The sequence below is a fragment of the Schistocerca americana genome, chromosome 5, assembly GCF_021461395.2.
Source record: "Schistocerca americana isolate TAMUIC-IGC-003095 chromosome 5, iqSchAmer2.1, whole genome shotgun sequence".
In the NCBI taxonomy this organism is placed as follows: domain Eukaryota; kingdom Metazoa; phylum Arthropoda; class Insecta; order Orthoptera; family Acrididae; genus Schistocerca; species Schistocerca americana.
In genome coordinates, this window is record NC_060123.1 from 651,661,341 (window position 1) to 651,680,954 (window position 19,614).

The window sequence follows — 19,614 nt, forward strand, 5'->3', positions numbered from 1 at the left end:
TGAACTATAGTCTCTGCAGTTTTTGTTTGATCATGTTCATGGAATTTCATTTTATAAGGATTTGAATTTTTAATTACCAATGTACATATAATGTACCTTTTCTCATAAACTATTCAAGCATTAAAGCTGAAACTTTATAGTATACTTCTTCATTAAAGGCTATTAAAACGTGTGCAACAGATTTTTGTTTCAGCTCATAGTTACTTTCAAATTAATTTTTCAGTTTTGTGTTACCTGGAACTGCTCTATTTTTCTCACATTTTAAAGGATAACTTTTCTCAGAGAAAAAATAACGGAAAATTGCTTCACAGCACTATTCAGTAAGTACTTCTTAACAACTCTGCCTAATTTCAGGATGTTAGCTCTTATAGTTCCTGATAAAAGATACATTAAATCTTAACAAAATCACTTTATGGGAAATCTCATTTAAAGTTTTTATTTCAATTTTTAAGAATATTGCCATACTTCTATGCATTAATGCTGTTCATATCCATAATCTTCATTCTCTTCTTTGTCTTGCTGGGGTATTCTCACTTCCTGTTTCCTTTGCCTAGTCATCTTTTGGATATTTTCCTCTGCTGCCTGGGCTTTGGCAAGTCGCACTTCATCGATGCTTCGGAGTATCTTCAGTGGGAATGCACCGGGATGGAAGCCTAACCTCTGCAGGCACTTAATCCTGCCTACATTTTCACTGTTGAACACTAGACAGGCATCACACGCAGCTATCTTCACAACATTTGAGGACACAAACACTGATTAGGACAACGCATCCATATAAGGTGATTGTAGCTCTCATTTGAATTTTGTGTTTTCCCAGGTACACATTTTTTCCGCAGTTCAGGATTGGCTGGATATCTGAAAGTTGGCTTTATAAGATTTAAAACAGCAAGTGGCAAACCATGCTTATGGGTGTATGGCTTTCCACTGGCTTCTGCCTGAAGATATTTGCACCACGAAATGTCACAGAGGTAGTGTTGAGGAGTATGATCTGTGGAAAGTTTGTGGAAGAATATTGCCCACACTGCTTTCTGCATTGTTTTCACACTGCGTACATTGTCCCTGATGGCTTTCCCATAATATATTTGTAATGTGTGAATTTTTTTGTCTTTCAATCTGTTAACACCTCCCAGTGGCTTTCCATCGTCAAATTTTTTGCCCTTCATTTCTTTCTTCAGTCTGAGAAGTCTGCCATCCATTCGCTTTTGACCATGTCCCACACATTCAAGTTTTTCAATTTTAACTTGTGAACCATAAGGATTGCTCTCTAAAACTAGAATCTCCATCACCTAGGTACTTCACATACCTAACTCCATATTGTTCTACTGACCTTTGGAATATTAGTTTCATCGCAGCTGCCTCCATCCCACCACTTGACCCCTGATAATTCTTACAGCAGAATTTCTTGTGTATCTCCTGCCACCTTCCTTCTTCACTGCTCTCATAATTCTTTTTGGTGTCACAATAAGAGCAATATTTGCTCATTACTTGGAAGTCCAAGATTTTTCCTGTGTCCACACTGATGACAGATGACACACCCTGAAGTGATGTATGGCCCCTTTTCATCCACGTTCCATCACAGGAGACACACAGATCTGTCTTCACATCACAATTACCTTCTATCCCTTCACTGTTAACGTCTACAGCTTCCTCAACAGCCGCTTGCATGTTTTCCTTGCACTCAACCTCAACAGCTCTGCCGGCCACGGTGGTCTAGCGGTTCAGGCGCTCAGTCCGGAACCGCACGACTGCTACGGTCGCAGGTTCGAATCCTGCCTCGGGCATGGATGTGTGTGATGTCCTTAGGTTAGTTAGGTTTAAGTAGTTCTAAGTTCTAGGGGACTGATGACCACAGATGTTGAGTCCCATAGTGCTCAGAGCCATTTTTTTCAAGAGCTCTGAGGAGTGTTTTGTTGTACTCAGTGAATCTAGCCACTGGGGGAGGCACATTCATCACGCCATAAAACAAATTCGTGCCTTCTCTTCCTACACCCAAGCATCTCATGGCATAACACAATCTTGAATTAGCTTCATACGTTTTCCCATGGAGAGCAGAAGTCTTGAATAGAGCATCGTATTTGCAGACGTCACAGAAAAGATGTATATTACTTAAAATGCTAATTTTGGCATTGTCATCATACAGTCTGAGGCCCTTGGACATACAAATACCACATGCACATACAACATTAATCAAATGGGCAAGAATTTCTAAGTCAATTAACCTAAATCCACTACAAAATTCGTCTTTAGCACTGTACACTGCATCATTAATTCCTTCACTGAGTCTCTTCTTCGACGAACTTGGCGATTTCATCGAAAACTGTTCTTCAGACATACAAGGAACATTTACAATATTCTTATTTAAACATTCTGTGCTCCTTATACGTGTAATTCGACACTTTCTCACTCTTTTGAATACACGGCCACTGTTACGAACCATTTTAAGCAAAAAAAGCTGATAAATTGCCAAACAACAAACTGTAACACGCACTATTCAAAAACAAATCATGTTAATAACCAAAGGAACAGGCATGTATAATCTTTGTCACAGCCTTCTAAATACGTCTGCTGATCGTTTCGATTGTGTGACTGAAAAATAACACAAAAATATATTTAGTGTCAAGAAGGAGTGGAGCACAGCACAGATAAAGGAGACGTGGCAAGCGCAGACGGTAGAAGAAAATATTTTTAAAAATAGTTCTAGGCAGATTTCGATTACGAAACTTTCAGATGTCATTCTTAAAACATCAACCTAATAAATTATGTAATAAACAAAATTGAATTTTTTCACTATTTTGCCCTACGTCTGCCCTAATTAATTAACCCCTCCCCCTCTGGTAAATACCCCAGCCCTCCCTTCCCACCCCCACCTGGAAAGTGGGGGAAGGGACAGGAAATTCAATTCCACAACAAAGGGTATATTGCTTAATTATGAAATTCACTTTACGGGGGTTGGATCTCTCTTGCTCATCATTCTCGTTTTTATGGGGAGATGCAGGTCTTATAAAATACATCGAAAAGGATTAATAAAATCGATCGCTCTTTTATTCTGATCATGCAAGGAATACGTTCATAAAACACCCATCACACATAATGACATTGTTAAACATCTTTCGATAGTGAAGCACATGCTGTCTTCTGTCCACCAGGCTATGCCCTCTTGGGATCCTGTGACTGCAATCATGTTGGCTGCCACACAGCCAAATGCCTCATGCAGTGCACATACTGGGAGTTTCACTGCTCCCCTGAACAATAGCTTCAGGTGGCAGTAACACTTTTGTATTTGATACATGAGAAATTCCTGTTGAAACACATGCTCTCTCTCTCTCTCTCTCTCTCTCCTATCTTCCAAACTTCGCAGAAGATTCGTAGAAGAGCTCTGTGAAATTTGGAAGGTAGGAGACGAGATACTGTCAGAATTGAAGCTGTGGGGACTGGTCGTGACTCGTGCATGAGTATCTCAGTTGAAAGGCAAAGGTCTTGAGTTCGAGTCTCGGTATGGAACACTGTTTTAATCTGCCAGTAAGTTTCATATCAGCGCACACTCCATCTCATTCTGAAAATTTATCCTCGTTATTTTGAACCATCCAGCAGAGAAAAATTATGAAAAAAGGTGCTCTGCTAACATCATCCGATAGAGAACTTGATAAGACACTACCACGTCCCGCTCTTCAGATGTATCAAAAACAAATACTGTCTGCATGTTGGCATGAAACGTATGTCACGATCCTATTAGATATATAGGTATTGATCCATTGGAGCAGGTGGCCAGTGATCGAAGTCGCTTGCACAGACCAGTGTAAAGTTTCGTGGCCTGCACTGTGGGAGGACCGTATCCAACAGACTATAAACTGCAAGCAAGGGTCTCTGTGTTGTTCTTTCATAAGCAGTGTACGAATACAGCTGTGTACACCGACATTCATTTCGTGCTTCATGTTTTCGTGGCATAAAGACTGTTCCATAAAATTTTGGGCGTGCAGCCGCATAATTTCAGCTTCTTCTTGTAATATTTCGGCTGAATACCGTCCAGCCATCTTCAGAGTGTATCTTTGGTTGCATACGGCGTGGTTCAGTCCTCAGGTGTAAAAGGACGGAGCAAGTGCTGGAGCGTTAGTCACCTTGGCTCACTCCGAAGATGGCTGGACGGTATTCAGTCGAAACATGAGAAGAAGAAGCTGAATTTATGTGCCTGCATGCCCAAAATTTCATGGGACTTATATTTTGTTTTCTCCAACATGACTTTGATGTCTGTGTCAGGTTGTAAATCGACATGAACACATTTCGATCCATTGGCTCCAACAGAAAGCTAGACATTGCGTTGTGTAAACTACGATGCTCCCACAACACACGTGATGATTGAAATAAAAGACAGAGGTGACGTTTCTTATTGATAAAAATGTGGAAGCCATCGCAACACAAGTAAACTGGAGGAGTCTGCAGATTGTGGGACATTTCCAAACAGCTGCCTGGAGGTGATGACCCCTAAATGTAATCTCATCTTTCACAGAAATAGAATAGCAGATGTCTAGGTGTTCCATTCTGAAGAGACCAAGAGCATTGATTCCTTATACAACATCCATGTACGCGATCACTCTTTCGGTGTTGGCCACCCCCAGATGGTGTTGCTCCCACCAAAACTCTCTCCATCTCAAACAAGTGGTGTCAGTCAATTATCATGTGGTAATCAACAGCGTACCTATGGAAGGATGGTAGGCAAAAGACATGGCCAATGTAAGCATCACATTTGATAGTGTGACCCATTTTAGCAATTTTACCAGTTTTTCAATCATTTCAATGCTGACCAGTGACATGGCAACATGCTTCCCAATTTCTGTATCATCGCCAAACCACCCCTCCACTACTTTGCGTGTACCGTATATTAGATTGCGAATGTAGATAGACGACTGTGCAGTACGTCCATTCATCGTTAATTCTCGAATATATACGCCAAGTATACCAGACAGCGTCCTATTCCGATGTGGTTGGGTTATCTACATATTTTTGGCACTAAGATCATAGTGCATACTGTATGATTACGATTGCCCATCTTTCCCTATGTGGATGTAACTCATACATAATTCTCGCATTCTTAGGAGAAGGTGGGAGACTGAAAGATCGCCCAGCGTTGTCTTTGATGAGTGCTCCCTACAACACTGTCGCCATTTTAAGTTGCAGCTGACCACAAGTCAGAAGCTACATTCCATGTCTCATGAAGTTACAGAGTGACCCGCGTCCGTAATTGCTGTTCTGTAGCAATCTTACTCACAGCACCCTGCACAACATCTCTCCAGATGTGCGCTTGTCCAGGAGGTTAGCAGTCCTTATCGGTGTATAGTAGATATTAGAGCACTGTGATGATATAATAGATCGTTATGTATGATGGAGTTTCAGTAGGACGTAGTTTGAAACATTTTACATCAGCTGCACTAAAAATTCAGTGATATTGTTCCGGTGATCGATGTCCATACCAAGAAGATATTAGAAAGAGAGAAATGATCGAGGAACATAAATACATTCCAAGGACTATACGGGTCTGCACTTAAACACGCTATAATGCTAGAGCTGTACGGTGTCTGACCTGTTAGTCGTGTGGAATGCAACGCTGTTAATATTCCAGTATAAGAAATATGTTTCCAGCACATGACATACATTCTACCTGCAAGTTTCCCTTCGATAAACTATGGTCACACACTGTCAAGTGATAAGGCAATTACCTTGCACACGAAAGAAAACATCGGTTTATTGTGACACAAACGCTATATAGGTTTCCAGAGGTGTATGACAGTGACAGCCTACAAGGAATAAATACGACAGTCAATAGCCAGAAGAGATGTAATAGTCTTGTCGTAGTTTACCATCGCCCCTGGTAACCTTACTGTTGCACACAGAAGTCATGGTCCGATGTTAGCTTGTATTGCTTATATTGTGAGATAATATTGACATGTCGCCTTGACGCCACATCTCTGGAACGCCTCCTCTCTCCACTGTTGAGGTGTGTCAATGCAGCATCAGTCTACTCTTCTCCTCCAGAACATGCAGTTTTATTGATTTCACTCATTACTATTTTCATGGTATTTGTTTCTAATTTTATGTATTCTCAGTCAATTTCCGTAATTTTACTAGTTTTTCGTGATTTTACATATTTTATCGTATTTCCCTTAATTTTTACTTATTTCACACCAATTCTTCGTGATTATGTCAGGTTTTCCGCGAATTTTATCGATTGTATGTCATTTTTCACATTTTTCCATAGTTTTCTATATGTATATGTTCATATTGGTGAAATACCCATGTGCTGTTTGATTTTCTATGAGAATATTTGCTCATCTTATACATCAACCTACTAAAAATACCAAGACTTGGCGCTCTTCCCCAATGATCCATATGCATGCATTTTGGATAAGACGATCATGAAAGGGATAGTGACAGTCACTTCGTATCTATATCAAACTGAAGACTCTATTTATGTCCAAGATGTGATGGAGAAATGGAGTACTTCGCATACATCTTCGTTCGTCGAGAGGAGGGTGCTGAAGCAGGTTTTCCATCAATGAACACGATTCATCACGCATGCGCTGAAAGCCCTCTGCTGACAGTGGTATGGAGACGTTTGTTGTTAACGATTCCAGGTAGATAGAGCTTTAAGTCACACAAAGAACACGCAGTTGCATACAAGTCGATCGCAAGTTTTACCACACAACTGATGCACCCTCAGAGAGCAACGCAAAGAAATGGTTAAATGCATGATAAGTGACCTGCAGCAACACCTCTCTCTCTAGAATGCACCATCAGTCTACCATTAAATCATACCTCATTACAACCCTCTCAACCGATCACTCTATCGACTTTTTATCATCCTTTAATGCACATCCGTTTCAACTTAGAGGCAGACCACTTTCCCAGGAAAGCATCATAGACAGCAGTCAACTTGCATATATCACTTTTACCTCAACAGACATACAGCAGAATGTTGTTAAAAAACCATACAGCAAGTGTTCTGTAAGGTATTTGTTAGCTGACATCGCATGGTTGTGACTGGTGGAGAGTACAGAGAAACGCACTGTAAATTCTGTTTGTTAGGGTTTAAAACACCTAAACAGTCTTGCACAGGGTCGAACATGCGATCCGTTCTGTATTTGTATATTGCAGACACCCCAGCTGGAATTCCAACGCTCTTTAGCTAAGAACACTTCATAAAAGTATATAAGGCGGTTGCCAATAACAATTGGGGTCATACCTGGGCTTGTCATCCGACATATACAAATTTATTGCCCTACATTTGGTGGTCATCCACATTAAACATTCTATTCCAACAGTCTTGCTGCTATCGACAAAAATGACTGTTTCCCTGGATCCCAGTGCTTCCATGTCAACATTTTCTCGTTTTCCTCTTTCTGTCACATACTCATTTTCATTCCCACGTACAAGAATTTTCCTGCACCAAGCAGAAGACACGCAAGTTCTCTCTGATTGCCAGCCACAGTGGCCGAGCGGGTCTAGGCGCTTCAGAATGGAACCGCCTGACTGCTACTGTCGCAGGTTCGAATCCTGCCTTGGGCATGAATGTGTGTGGTGTCCTTAAGTTAGTTAGGTTTAAGTAGTTCTAAGTTCTAGCGGACTTATGACCTCAGATGTTAAGTTCCATAGTGCCCAGAGCCATTTGAACCATTTGAACTCTCTCAGTCCCCCATTCATCCGCATTTTAACGCATTTTCCCTCAATTTATGTGGAATAAAACTGACCGATTTAATTAATTCTCTTTAATGTATTTTAGAAGACCCGAATCTTTCTAAACAGCAGAGAATGATGAGCAAGCGAGATCCAACCCCTGCAAATTGAATTTTGTAAATAAGGAATATACCCTTTGCTGAGTATTTGAATTTCCTACCGTGAGCTCCCTCGTTTCGAGCACAGATCCGCCAATTTCCAGCTGAGGGTGGGAGGGATGGCTGGGGGATTTACAAGAGGGGAAGGGTTTAATTAATTGATCACTTTAATTAATTTATCAATCAAATTGATGGAGTGGGAAAGGGCTATTCGAATAACTCAGGGCTGAAAGTGTACTTGTATCGGCGTGGAGGAGGGAGGGTTGGCAGTTCCCAGAGGAGTTGGGGGGAGGGGGGAGTGGAGAGGGGGGGGGAAGGTTTCTCAGGAGGACAGATTATTCCCAGGGGTACATAATCCACTTATCAGAACAATAGGTTAAGGACATGTCAGTTAAAAGAGAACAATACGTTTGCCTCTGAATGTACGCTTGCCCCTGATGTAGGCAACCTGCACTAACAAATTGTACTCATGCTCCTGTTGCTCCACTACTTTTGTGTTGTTTGGAACAACGATGCAATGTTCCTTCAGATATGCATGCACGTTCGAAGGAACGCTGTGTCATTCGTATTAACAACGCAGGCTTTGCCATAACATATCGAATGACACGGCGAGTTAATAACGCACCAACTTTATATTCTAATTACACCCTTGTCGGAAGATGAAACCGCCGATCAGTACAACAAGCCGTGGCACGCTAGCTGAGCTGAATGGTCTTTCTCCTCACACCATAAAAAAGCTGTTCGATCTAATCAATCAGGTGACTCCATGCTACCATTAGTTTCTTCAGCACAATTTATTTAATAAAGACTAACTTTTTAATAGAATGAAATCTCCTACCATCAACTTCCTATTGAACTTTTCGAGGATCTCTCTCGATTGCAAGTGCTTACTAATATTTTTCTAGCGTCTACCGCAGATTAGAGATTAGTAGCGCCCAGTGAACGTAGAACTGAAGCCTGAGACATCGTTCCTCCTAGAGAATGTCACGCTTTGACCATTTATTCTTAAGAACAGGTCAACGACCTCTTATAAAGAGTGACGGTTAATGAAACCGACAAAGTACAGGAACGGATTCCCGACTGGAGGAAAAAAGGTCCTATGAACATTTGTCTGGAAATTCACTGTTGCCACGGTAGATGACGAATGACAGTTCCTCTAACCACGTGCCGTGTGTTCGTTACGTGTTGCAGGCTGAGTGATTGACGCAGCGAACTGTAAGCAGCAGAATGGTGCGGTATTCATGCCGGGAACAAGCCGAGATGGTGACTGTGTACGGTCAAACGGATGGTAACGATAGAGAGGGGGCACGGCTGCACCATAACAAGTAGCTTCACAGACACCAACAACATGTCACAACATTTCTAGCCCTTTCTGGGCGTTTGCCTGATCATGTGCCCTTTCAGACAGACGAAAGTTCAGGGAGCCGGCGGACTGTATGTACACCAGATTTGGAGCTATTACTGGGGTTCGTGTTAATGTCCCGTAGAAACTGCTCCTCCAGATCTGGTGTACTCACGGTCCGCCACCTCCCCGCACGTTTGTCTGTCTGGAAGGACCCATGAACACACAAACGCCCAAAAAGGGCTTGAAATGTTTCGAAATGTTGTTGGTGTCTGTGTAGGTACTTGTTATGCTGCAGCTGTGCCCCCTCTCGACCGTTTCCATCTGTTTGGCCGTAACAGTCACCATCTCGGATTGTTCCCCACATGAATACTGGACCATTCTGCTGTTTGCAGTACGTTGCGTTCAAAATGGCTCTGAGCACTATGGGACTTAACATCTATGGTCATCAGTCCCCTAGAACTTAGAACTACTTAAACCTAACTAACCTAAGGACAGCACACAACACCCAGCCATCACGAGGCAGAGAAAATCCCTGACCCCGCCGGGAATCGAACCCGGGAACCCGGGCGTGGGAAGCGAGAACGCTACCGCACGACCACGAGATGCGGGCGCAGTACGTTGCGTCACTCGCATAGTCTGCAACACGCACTGATTACGCGCCACATGGTCAGATGAACTGTCATTCGTTAGTGAACTGTCATTCGTTAGTGCTATCTACTGCAGACAACGGTGAATTTCCGGACACACGTTTATAGGACTTTTTTCCTCCAGTTCCAGTCAAGAATACGTCCCTGAACGGTGAATTTACTTTTCTTAAGAATTTATTTACTAGCGATTCATCAAGAACATTAACACATTTAATCACACTATGTGAGCGTGGAGGTGGTTGCCAGGGAGTAACTGATGAAATCAAAATGGAATTGCTTTTAACAAATGGGAATTTTATTCCTAAAAGCATTTTTTTAAGAAACAGACTTAAAATTATAAGCAGAAGCACCCTCTAAAAATCAAGTTACAATTTATTCAGAGGCAGAAAGAAACAAATTTTTGAGTGTATGAGCTTTCGGGCTGAGAACCTTGCCGCTCCCTTTTGACACGGCCGTAGTCTCGACCGCTCACAACAACCTCTGAAAGACTACACTGTTGCAAATCTGCAACACACCAGAGTACCTTAAAGTAAAAGTTTTGACAATTCACACAAGCACACATAGGAGGGATGGAAATAGTACAAAACACTAAAATTAAAAGATTAACTTGCCACCGAAGGTGCAACTTGATTTTAACTTCTAAGAAAAAGTCTTACGGTGGAAGGGTGGCAACTTAATATACTAAAATGACCATTCAAATAAAAGCCCATGAAATGCAATCTTATACAAAATGATACAAAGTTGGCCAAACGAGTTAACACGCTCCACAGTACACATATACCGCCTCTCAAGATGATAGGCAAGATAAAAACACATTTCAGGAATTAGGCCGTTACACTTCAAGCAATAAATTCGTTAACACACCGAATCCCACAAACATGACAGAGGCAGCTATTAACGTACGGCAGATTGATAGGGCGATTACCGAACAACCCGAACCGTAAGTTGCTCTAACCCGCCCCTACTCCACAAGGGAAAAACGGACCACCCAATTCATAAATAACCACCTTCCCGCGGGTGGGCAAACGGAGAAGAATGGTGGGAAGACTCCAAAACAAAGCGGCTGGTGACCTCACCAAGAAAACAAGTAGAATTTAACAAGTAAATGAAACAACATATCATCAATCAATTAATTTCTAATAAACTGCGATTTCTGGCGAAGACCTGGCGCAGCACCCCCAAAACGCTCTCCCGAACCGTCCGCTGCCAGCCGCTTCGACGGACGCAGGAAGGCGCGCCGATCTCCCATCTCATGGGGTCGCAGCTCGCACCGGCCAGACCGATGTCGTGGGTTGACTCCTGTTGCTCTCGTGTCGGCCGCGAAGCCACTACCCCTCGCTATACGGCGCGGCCCACTGGACTCACGTGGCGACCTCACATGCGCCGACGCTCAAGACGGACAAGTCATCTTGTGTCTCAGTGTGCGACCGACCAACCGATCGATCCGACCGCCAATGACCGTTGCCTGAGCAACTCGAGCAGACTGGCTGCCTAACGCGCAGACTCAGATGCAGGAACTCAGCCCCCGACCGGGCGACCACTCGTTGAGTTCTCTCACTGTGCCACAATTTCGGACGAGAGACAGACTAGCAAGCTGGGGACATGAGACTGACCCAGACTGACTCCAGGCTCACCCAGACTGACCCGACTGACCCTTGGCGAGCTCAGAGCGCCCCTTAAATGCACGTGAACAGGCAACCTTTCCCCTTCCCCACCAGAGGGAGACACCAAAGCTGCGATTGCCACAGCGGCGCCACCGCCAGAAACGGAGGTCGACTGCTTCACACTACGCGCTGCGGCGCGCTCTTCAAAACAGTAATTTTTTCCATGGCTCTGTCCCTGCAGCTTGTCGGTTCTATTACCGCTCAACCTGTGTAGCTACTCTCGTACCGGTCGCCCCTCGCCACACAGGCAGTCCTCCATGCGCCATTCTCGCCCTAAAAAATAAACCAGTGATTCCCTCATACCGCATTCCTGTGGCATAATAATAGGTACGGCACGTCACAAACTGATGTAGAAATTTCGTTCTTTTGAAATTTACAGCCCATGAGATCCTACTGCATCAGAACACAGTCCTTCAGTACGAAACCGTCAATGACCTCGCTGTTATGCGCCTCACCAGAAATAAAAACAATTCATCCCGCATATTAGTTAAGATTACAATATTTGCAAGGTATTGGTTGCTTTTTCCTGTTTTCATTTTGAGTACTTTGAACTCATTCAGAATTAACTTACGGTATTAGCCCAGAATTGGCAACTGTAGTTGGTGTTCGCCTAACGACTTTAAATGTGTACAGCCTAATATAGTCAAAATTTCATATTTAATAAAAGTAAAAATACTTTTGTATAGTACAACAAATGGTACGTTTGCTCTATCTAGGAAGACGAGGATCGTGAGTTCTATAACCGACACCAGTCTCTTATAAATAAAAACTAATACGTACGTTTGAAAGTAACTGCACATCATCCATCAGAATATGAATGTACGGATACAGGTAACAACATTAAGGTCTGTTCTAACTGTTCGCTTTTGCAGAACGGATGCTTCACTGAATTGTTCTTCTCCTCCAAATTAGATTTTTCCCACACAGAAAGCGGGTTGCGCAAGGGCAGCTATTCGGAGAGAGCGATCAGGCAACGATTCAAGGGCAGTCTCGATATCTGTGAAAAATCCAAGGCTATTTGTAATCAAGTTCTTCCTCTTTTTTTTTTTGCTACAGATCTTTTCGAATTTTGCAGCTAAATTATATGTTAATGAAGGCTTTAAGGTATTGCCACTAATTGCGCTTCAAATGCCGCTCAGACCTATCGTAATTACTATCTACGTGCAACGGAATGAGTCGCCTTTGGCGAAGAGAGGCCTACATTTTCAAAACAATTAAGCCATTCCGAGGCCGGTGTCGGGTGAAGAGGGCGATGGAAGCTAACCACGCATCTGTGGCATATGCAAAATTTGGTTGCGTGAAGAAACCATCTTAGCTGACACGTATGTATGGAAACTGTGATGCACATTTAGAATATTTCATACTGTGTAATAAGTTTTCTTTCGCGGTAAACGTGCCTATTATTGTTCCGTAACTGTCTAGCTTCCCAGACATCACAATACTTGCTTCGAAACTAATAATGAAAAGAATCAGACGCAACTGTTCACAAAATCTTTCGTTTCCTGAACTGTATTGCAAATATAAGCCAATAAACGCCATATATAAACGTTTTCAAGATTTGTACATGCTATGCTGACAATTGGTGATACTGCACGTTCGAGAACGGAAAATCAGACGCATGTGTGGTGCAAGATCAACGCACTTGGTGAAGAATAAAATACACTAAGCCAGAAAGTAGCACAACAGTTACAACAAAATTGTTGAGGCTTTCGTGGCCACTTGTTGACAAACTGCCTACTGGCTTCTGGTTCAAATGGCTCTGAGCACTAAGGGACTTAACTACTGTGGTCATCAGTCCACTAGAACTTAGAACTACTTAAACCTAACTAACCTAAGGACATCACACACATCCATGCCCGAGGCAGGATTCGAACCTGCGACCGTAGCAGTCGCGCGGTTCCGGACTGCGCGCCTAGAACCGCTAGACCACCGCGGCCGGCTACTGGCTTCTGTCTCGGGTTCTTCGGCCGACGTTCATCTAATGATTTTTCCGACGTTTCGCCAGCACGAGTGGCTGGCATTGTCAAAGCTTCACCCTTCATTGCCGGTGGTGAACTGGAGCCGAGCTCGCGGGCGCAGACTATATGTACCTGGCGCGCCAACGTCCGAGGGCTTCTCCGCGGTCATTTCCGGTGCGGTTCTCCTCTTGCTACCTGCGACGGTCGTTCGCTGCAGTACGGGAAGCCAGGATCCGTTTACCTTAAGGCTTTCCTCTTTCTTGTTCAAACTATTCGCGTGTTTTTGTATTTCCACAGCTTCTCTGAACAAGCGCGTGTGATAGTGCTTCTCTACAGCCAGAACTTCCGTGTCGGCGAATTTTATTACGTGGTCGGTCTCATTCAGTGCGTGCTCTGCCGCGGCCGATTTCTCCACCTGCCCCAACCTGCAATGTCGTTTATGCTCTTTGATTCTGGTGTTAATGGATCGTCCAGTCATTCCGACATAAACTTTTCCGCATGTGCATGGTATACGGTATATTCCCGACATTGCAAGTGGGGCTCTTTTCTTCGCCGATCTAAGACACTCTTTGATCTTCCTTGTCGGTTTGAAAATCGTCTTTACGCCATGTTTGCGCAATATACGGCCGATTCTGTCCGTCACTCTGGGAATGTAGGGCAGAAAGGCCGTACCCGACATTTCTTTTTCTGGTAAGTAAGGAACTGTGGAAATACAAAAACACGCGAATAGTTTGAACAAGAAAGAGGAAAGCCTTAAGGTAAACGGATCCTGGCTTCCCGTACTGCAGCGAACGACCGTCGCAGGTAGCAAGATGAGAACCGCACCGGAAATGACCGCGGAGAAGCCCTCGGACGTTGGCGCGCCAGGTACATATAGTCTGCGGCCGCAAGCTCGGCTCCAGTTCACCACCGGCAATGGAGGGTGAAGCTTTGACAATGCCAGCCACTCGTGCTGGCGAAACGTCGGAAAAATCATTAGATGAACGTCGGCCGAAGAACCCGAGACAGAAGCCAGTAGGCAGTTTGTCAACAGTTACAACCTAAAACTTCAGAGTCAGAAACTTTGAATGAAATGCTCTGCATATAAATCACTAAGTTGAAATGGTTTCTAAATCCGGTTTTCCGCAAATCGATTTCCCAATTCGGCTTTAGTTTGGTTGTGTAAACACTCCAGTACCGATTCTTTAAATGCGGGTTCAACTGACGGAGTTTAGTTCCCACAGTTCATTTTCGCTCCATGTAAATCTCTACGGCAATTTTAGTAGTGACTGGAATGTAAGGTTGGTACTTGTTTAGTAACGTAGTCGGGAAAGTGTTCCGTAACCGCCGATGTTCCCATCGATAAACACCCCCATTCTGAAGACACAAAGTACGTAGCAGTTTAAGCTCTTGGTCTATGGGCTGAAGAGAAGCGGAAACTAAAGACGGTGTGTGCAAAACAAAACTCACAGTGATTCGAACAATTATATTTCCAACAGGATTGATCGTATTCTGAGTAACGACGGTATGAAGTACGTTTATCGACCAATATCTAAGATTAAGGCACTTTTAGTGTCTGTAAAGGATGATCTTGATTTGCGTAAGGCCAGCGTCCGCCGTATCCCCTGTATCTGTGGCACATCATACTTCGGTCACAACATTACGACTGTGGAAGATTGTTGTACAACAGAGCTTAAGCTCGGACATGTTTACGACCTCTGCGCAAATCTGCTACTGCAGAAACCGCCTTGGTACCTACCATTCTACGTAATATAAGAACACACAGCTTCTGGCTTGCATTTCCTGATAATGAAATAGTGTTACACTACTGGCCATTAAAATTGCTACACCAAGAAGAAATGCAGATGATAAACGGGTATTCATAGGATAATATATTATACAAGAACCGACATGTGACTACATTTTCACGCAATTTGGGTGCATACATCCTGAGAAAACAGTACCGACAACAACCACCTCTGGCCGTAATAACGTCCTTGATACGCCTGGGCATTAACAGAGTTTGGATGGCGTGTACAGGTACAGCTGCCCATGCAGCTTCAACCGTGTTGTACCACAGTTCATCAAGAGTAGTGACTGGCGTATTGTGACGAGCCAGTTGCTCGGCCACCATTGACCAGATGTTTTCAGTTGTTGAGAGATCTGGAGAATGTGCTGGCCAGGGCAGCAGTCGAACATTTTCTGTATCCAGAAAGGCCCGTACAGGACCTGCAACATGCGGTCGTGCATTATCCTGCTGAAATGTACGGTTTCGCAGGGATCGAATGAAGAATAGAGCCACGGGTTGTAACACATCTGAAATGTAATGTCCACTGTTCAAAGTGCCATCATTGCGAACAAGAAGTGACCGAGACGTGTAACCAATGGCACCCCATACCATCAGAACGGGTGATACGTCAGTATGGCGATGACGAATACACGCTTCCAATGTGCATTCGCCTCATTGTCGCCAAACACGGATGCGACCATCACGATGCTGTAAACAGAACCTGGATTCGTCCGAAAAAATGACGTTTTGCCATCCGTGCACTCAGGTTCGACGTTGAGTACACCATCGCAGGCGCTCCTGTCTGTGATGCAGTGTCAAGGGTAACCACAGGCATGGTCTACGAGCTGATAGTCCATGTTGCTGCAAACGCCGTCGAACTGTTCGTGCAGATGGTTGTTGTCTTGCAAACGTCCCCATCTGTTGACTCAGGGATCGAGACGTGGCTGCACGATCCGTTACAGCCATGCGGATAAGATGCCTGTGATCTCGACTGCTAGTGATACAAGGCCGTTGGGATCCAGCACGGCGTTCCATATTACCCTCCTGAACCCATCGATTCCAATATTCTGCTAACAGTCACTGGATGTCGACCAACGCAAGCAGTATTGTCGCTATACGATAAACCGCAATCGCGATAGGCTACAATCCGACATTTATCAAAGTGGGAAACGTGATGATACGTATTTCTCCTCCTTACACGAGGCATCACAACAATGTTTCACCAGGCAACGCCGGTCAAGTGCTGTTTGTGCATGAGAAATCGGTTGGAAACTTTCCTCATGTCAGCACGTTGTAGGTGTCGCCACCGGCGCCAACCTTGTGTGAATGCTCTGAGAAGATAATCATTTGCATATCACAGCATCTTCTTCCTGTTGGTTAAATTTCGCGTCTGTAGCACGTCATCTTCGTGGTGTAGCAATTTTAATGGCCAGTAGTGTTATTACGAAAGCTTTTGAGATTACACTAACAGCTGATCTTATCACTAGATACGGAGGATTTTCCTAAGTTATGCTTATTGCCCTTTCCTGGTTAAACAACAGGTGCTCAGAGTGAGCTCTACTTGCTCACCTGTTGTTGACTGATGTATGACCATCAGTACCGTTTAGTGTTGCTGTCTTATGGTGCTAGTTGCTTCTTTGTGCCATTGCCTCTCTTTAGGTGCCATTTTTCGCTTTCCGCGTCACTTCAGCCCCTCATACGGCGGTTTAAATTGCCATGCACAGCGATGTCTCATGATGGATGAAGCAAGAACGCAAAAAGCATACTAGCGCAGGCAAAGGCGACGTTTCTGGCCAAGAGAAATCTAGTGGACATAAGCCTTAATTTGAGGAAGAAATTTCTGTAAATGTACTCTTGAAACACTGCATTGTATAGTAGTGAATCACAGACACTGGGGAAACTGGAACAGAAGAGAATCTAAGCGTTTGAGATATGGTGCTACAGGAGAATGCTGAAATTAACTGGACTAATACGAAAGGGAATGAGGAGGTTCTCCGCAGAATCGATGAAGAAAGTAGCATACGGAAAACGCTCATAAGAAGAGGGAACATGATGATAGGACATTTGCAAAGACATCATAAAATAACCTCCATGGCACCGAAGGGAGCGGTAGACGGCAAAAACTGTAGGGGAAGATCGGAATACGTTCGGCAAATAACTGAGGATACAGAGTGCAAGTGCTACTCTGAGATGAGGAGGTTGGCGCAGAGAGGAATTCGTGGCGGGCCGCATCAAAGCAGTCAGAAGACTGACGACCCCAAAGGAGGCGATTTTGACCTGACTCATGGAATACAGTTTCGGGAAAGTACATAATTACATAGAGTAGACCACATCGTCTAGTACTGGGTAAAATTCAGTCTTTGTACAGAGTGCCAGACCACATCGAAAGCAGAATTCGAAGAAAGCAAAATAAGGAAAAAAGCAAACGCTCAAAGCTGAGCAGAATATATACTCATGCCTCGTGAAAACTCGAAGTACAGTACTCATTCAAAGCCTGCTTACTCTTTTATCCTGATGTCTACACACGTTTATATGAGGGATACTAATAATATTTTGCATATATAGTTTGTGTGGTTAGAGTACCTCCCTTTTTGTTTAGTCAAAAATAGAGATCTCACAAGTCACAATCATTACAGTTACTATTTCCATACATATACACTACTGGCCATTAAAATTGCTACACCACGAAGATGACGTGCTACAGACGCGAAGTTTAACCGACAGGAAGAAGATGCTGTGATATGCAAATGATTAGCTTTTCAGAGCATTCACACAAGGTTGGCGCCGGTGGCGACACCTACAACGTGCTGACGTGTGGAAAGTTTCCAATCGATTCCTCATACACAAACAGCAGTTGACCGGCGTTGCCTGGTGAAACGTTGTTGTGAAGCCTCGTGTAAGGAGGATAAATGCGTACCATCACGTTTCCGACTTTGATAAAGGTCGGATTGTAGCTTATCGCGATTGCGGTTTATCGTATCGCAACATTGCTGCTAGCGTTGGTCGAGATCCAATGACTGTTAGCAGAATATGGAATCGGTGGGTTCAGGAGGACGTTTGCAGCAGCGCGGACTATCAGCTCGGAGACCATGGCTGCGGTTACACTTGACGCTGCATAACAGACAGGAGCGCCTGCGATGGTGTGCTCAACGACGAACCTGGGTGCACGAATGGAAAAACGTCATTTTTTCGAATAAATCCAGGTTCTGTTTGCAGCATCATGATGGTCGCATCAATGTTTCGGGACATCGCGGTGAACGCACATTGGAAGCGTGTATTCGTCATCGCCATACTGGCGGATCACCCGGTTTGATGGTATGGGGTGCCATTGGTTACACGTCTCGGTCACCTCTTGTTCGCATTGACGACACTTTGAACAGTGGACGTTACATTTCAGATGTGCTACGAACCGTGGCTCCACCCTTCATTCGATCCCTGCGAAACCCTACATTTCAGAAGGATAATGCACGACCGCATGTTGCAGGTCCTGTACGGACCTTTCTGGATACGTAAAATGTTCGACTGCTGCCCTGGCCAGCATATTCTCCAGATGTCTCACCAATTGAAAACGTCTGGTGAATGGTGGCCGAGCAACTGGCTCGTGACAATACGTCAGTCACTACTCTTGATGAACTGTGGTATCGTATTGAAGCTGCATGGGCACACGTCATCCAAGTTCTGTTTGACTCAGTGCCCTGCCGTATCAAGACCGTTATTACTGCCAGAGGTGGTTGTTCTGGGTACTGATTTCTCAGGATCTATGCACCCAAATTGCGTGAAAATGTATTCATTTGTCAGTTCTATAATAATATATTTGTTCAATGAATACACGCTTATCATCTGCAGTTCTTCTTTGTGTAGCAATTTTAATGGCCAGTAGTGTACATAAATTGACAAGTACCATATGGTGAAGGTAGCATTGTACCGAACAAACTATTGCTCCTCTACCTTAATATTCAGACAATGAGGACTAGGTTCACTCAGACATCTGTTTTAGGCCTCCTTCTCTTGTGAATACCTAAATATTACTTTCCGTAACTTAATCATATCTTTCCTTATAGTCGCTACGGGAGCTCTCGTTTCTGTTTGATTCATGGCTTCTGTAGACATTTCGGCATAACCACTTACAAACCACCTTCAGTAAGTAACTTAAACATAAATATTATTCATACAAACATAAGATCAACAGCTTCGAAAATACTTCCTCAAATCCTGATGGAAATACAATCCCTTTATTTTATCACTTTTATGATGAACCAGAAGATAACTACCATGAGAGCGTATTCTCACAATCCTATAAGGACCAGTATATAGAAGCTGCCACTTACAATTTGTCATGTGCACAAATGATGTCTTCAGGTGAGTTCTTAAAAGAATGTAAACTCCTATCTGATATTTTTGTACTTGTT